General features: G+C 42.0%; 1 protein-coding gene across 7 annotated transcripts in view; it reads left to right on the top strand.

Moving 5' to 3' along the window:
• METTL9 (methyltransferase like 9) overlaps nt 1-4,345 on the top strand; it is a 53,500-nt gene that overhangs the window by 2,562 nt on the left and 46,593 nt on the right. The window lies entirely within an intron of this gene.

The following is a 4,345-nucleotide window of genomic DNA, read 5'->3' as shown; positions in this document are numbered from 1 at the left end:
GCCCTCGCCCTGTCGCCCCAGCTCCTCAGAAAGTTTTCGCCGAGACCCCCGGGCACCCGGCCCCGGCCCCGCGGCGCCTTTTGTTCCGCGGCGCAGGCGGAGGACGGCCTCCCCTTCCCCCTCCCCGGGCCCTAGCGTGGGCGCCCCGAGCCCCGCATTGTTCCCGGGTCCCAGGCGGGGGTTGCAGACGCTCGGCGTCCGCGCCCGGCGGCGCGACTGGGAGAACTTCGGGGCCGGAGCGTGGCCAGGGGCATCCATCTGGCATCGAGGCCTGAGGTAGAAAAGACCCCGCCAGACCCATCTCCCGCACAACCTTCCCAACCCCGGAGACACAAAACGAAAAGCCAGTCCCTCTTTTTGTCTGGTTGAATCCCTGAACATACAAAGGGTCATAAAGAAATTTAACCGTGCACTGTGAGCCATTTAACTCCCTGGGCTCATCGGGTGACATTTTCCCCGAGCACTTCCAAAATGTGTTTGACAGGTTCTCGCTCCCATCCTCCCAACCTTCCCCTCCTACCTAGGAGGGATCTCCTTTAAACTTCACTTTAGTTAGCTGGCTGGAAAGAGTGTGATAAGGAGGAAGATGATGAAACTTTTACAGGAAGGGCTTTTAAAACGGGACGGGGCGGGAGTGAATTCTTTTTAGAGTTGTAGTTGTGGATCGTGAGTGACGTGACATGACCGGTTAGGTAGGGTTTTCATGAGCTCAGTTTTGTGCCACGTAAAGAAACATGTTCAGGTCAGCTGTAGAATAAAGAGGGAGATATTTCGTATTTGACCTAAATGCAGTTCGCAGTTAACGTTATGTGTATTGAAAAGACTTTTGAACTCCCCCCAGGGTGTTGGCTTATAATAGTTAGCATTTGAAGTACATTTTGTCTTTTCAGAGAGCAAGAGCTAATTATTTCCCATTTCATCTTTTATCTCATTATTTTATATATTTCTCATTTTCCTGTGTTACTTTTCTTATGCCCGTTGTTGAGAGAATTTGTGCCCAGGTTGATTTCGTGTGTTTTAATGAGTGTAAAGAATCGTCTAAGAAGGGGATAAAGCAATTATTTAGAAAAGTAACATTTCGTTTTTATTTAGTAAAAACTTATATTTTCTTTTTAAGGGAATCCTAAATTTCTTTGATAGCCCCCAGCAATTGCAGTTTGTTAGGTGATCTCTCCTATGATGTTGTTAGGAGTGAACATAAATTTAGTATGTGATCTTACATTGTAAAGTCACATTTTTTTGCTGTGGATTACTTACACGAATTATCTCTTATAGAAACAACTCTAAAGCACTGTACTGTTAACTGTACAGTTGTCAGAATGTCATATAACCTATGGAACATGGATCATGGTGTAGAACAATGAATTAGAAATGTCTTTTTTAGTAAGCAGTCGATAGAAATAAGATAGGAAAAAAGACGGTTTATCTTCACTGATGTGGGATTATGGTTGAGTCTCTTAGTTATTGGTGTTTATAACACATCACAATTACCTCTACTGCAGCAATGTGATATGTTTTCAGTGGTCGTAAAAGAACTGCACTTATTTTAAACATTGAAAAACTATTTAAACAGTGTGGTTTTTATTTAAATTATAGAATTTAAATTCTATAGGAAGAATTATAGCTGTAGACATAGCTTCAGAATAACTCCCAACAGAGGATACTTCCTAATTGTGTGCCTTTTTAAAGCCGAATCTGTCAGGATCTAATGAAAACTAATATTGGTTTCAGATATCAAACTTACTTTGCTATGTTTCTGAAATGTGCGCGTGCACGTGTATGTGTGTGCTTTCTGAATTTTGGGATGGGGAGAACAGCTCTTTTCCTTAGAACAATGAATCTAGGCATTATTTGGAGATGAATACATTCATAATCGACAAATAATTGTCCGTGAGTAAAGATTGAAAGGAACAAAAAAACTACAGAAACCACCATGAGATGAAGTGAGGTATGAGAGTGCCCTTTCTGTATTGTGGCTGAGCTGATGATTTGTTACCGGCATAATACTCCAGAATCCTGGGTTTGCCTTGTAACTTTGTTGCTTGTGAAGTAATTTAGTACTCTATGTTTCCTCCACATAACAGTTTTGAACAGTGTCTTCTGGTGTTCATTTGGGTGTATGAGTTCCATAGCCAGCACATCTGGTTCTTTTGGAGTTGCAGAAAAGTAGGGTTATGGATTTGATTGAACTGTGCTTACTACAAGTTTTCCTTCTGGTTATTTTATTAAGGAATTATGGTGAAGGAGTCTATGATTAAAAGAGATCTTGGGCAAAGTTTATTCATTAAATATTGCTATTTAGTTAGTATTGCCTGGAGATGCAAGCCTCCTTTGGGCTAAAGCTGCTGTAAAATGATAGTAGCAGCACCATTTTAATAACTGGTTTGGAGTGCTGGTTTCAAAACTAGGATGTTTCACTTTGGGCCAGCAATAAGCAGGGCTTCTCTTAGAGCAAGGACTTGACGTGCAGGCCAAGTTGGTGTCACTGACATTTTACAACCTGTGAAATAAGAATAATTTTACACTTTAAAATAGTTACCAAGAAAAAAATTAATCTTTTGTAACATGTGAGGTTTTGTTTCAGTGTCTGCAAATAAAGTTTTATTGAAACAGAGCCACCATGTTTATTTACCTATGGTCTGTGAGTGCTTCCGGCCTACAACAGCAGAGTAGGGTAATTGTTACTATATGAATTACAAGCCTAAAATATTTACTGCCTGGCATCTTGCAGAAAAGGAGACTTTTTCTAAGAGAAAATTTCCTGCTTTTTAAATCAGCAGCATATTCTTTTTTTCTTTTCTTTTCCTTTTTTTTTTTTGAGTCAGGTTCTCACTCTGGGCCCAGGCTGGAGTACAGTGGCATGATTGCTGCTCACTGCAGCCTTGACCTCTTGGGCTCAGGTGATCCTCCTGCCTCAGCCTCCTGAGTAGCTGGGGCTACAGATGCATTCTGTCACACCTGGCTAATTTTTTGATTTTTTTTGTAGAGATGAGGTCTCAACATGTTGCCTAGGCTGTCTTGAACTCTTGAGCTCAAGCACCTTCCGACCTCCACCTCCCAAGTGCTGGGGTTATAGGCATGAGCCACACTAGCAGCATATTTTTAATCAGAGGTTGCAGGGTGGTTAGATTGACTCACTAGGGAGAAATAGAGCCAGACAGAGAGAAACTAGTGGATGCTACTTTCAACGTTGGCAGATTTAGAACTTAAAAGGAAAACAACAAAAAAACTCAGAATCTAGTCTTTCTGATGCATTGTACTTAGTGCTCAAAGGTAATGTAACTATTATGGAGCTATTGAAACTTGAAAGGACCCTCAGGTCCCGCTAACCAGGTTCTTGGTAATAACAGTCATTCAATATCTTCTCAATTGATGGAGTGAAAAAATTGTTGTAGAACTCACTGGAACCAAACCACAATTTCTCCAGGTGACATAGTGCAAGATTTTCTTTCTTTTTTTAAAAGTACAGATTACATTCAATATCTGGAATTATTAAGGTGTAACTTAAAATTGCAAGTATGTGTTTAACTGTGACTTATTTTTTCATCTTCTTATGCAAGCTCAGAACTGTGTGCTGTGCCACTAGTGATGATGAATTCAAGATAGAATTGAAATCATTTTTCTCCTCCAAATTAAGTAAATACTTGACATTACAACCAGAGACAAACGTTGTGCTAAAGGTCAGAGTCCGTCTCCTGTCCCCTTACCCCTCGTTTTCCTTGCAAGAATACTGACTTATGAAGTCAGGCATGAGTTAACTCTGCTTCAAGAATAGTCAGCTGGCTAAACCAGACGGACACTGATGGATTGCTGTCCTCCTCTGAACTGCCTTCTAGGGTCTGGAGGCCTTTGCAGCTGAATACCAAAAAGACTTTGGAATGGGTTTCTTTTCTTCCTTATAACCTGTGTTGAAACCAAAACAGGTGTCTGTTTCAATTTGACAGAACACTGGGATCTCTTTGTTTTGCTGGAAATACCTGGGGTCTTTATGTTCTCCTTTGAAGGTGCCTTAGAAGAACCTAGTAACTTCCAGCCCCTGTTGTTTAGACTCTCAGAAGCTTTGTTAAAAATTTTAGAATTGGCCAGGTTCTGTGACTCAGCCTGTAATCCCAGCACTTTGGGAGGTCAAGGCGGGTGGATTACCTGAGCCCGCGGGTTCAAGACCAGCCTGGACAACTTGGCAAAACCTCGTCTCTTCAATAAATAAAAAATTAGCTGGGTGTGGTAGCACGCGCCTATAATTCCAGCTACTTGGAAGGCTGAGGTGGAAGGATCACCGGAGCCCAGCGGGTTGACGCTAGGGTGGCTGTGAGCGTGCCACTGCACTCCAGCCTGGGCAACAGAG

Source organism: Carlito syrichta, unplaced genomic scaffold (genome assembly GCF_000164805.1).
Source record: "Carlito syrichta isolate Samal-C Ts95f unplaced genomic scaffold, Tarsius_syrichta-2.0.1 Scaffold305573, whole genome shotgun sequence".
NCBI classification, from domain to species: Eukaryota; Metazoa; Chordata; class Mammalia; order Primates; family Tarsiidae; genus Carlito; species Carlito syrichta.
This window is presented reverse-complemented; position numbering and strand designations above follow the sequence as displayed.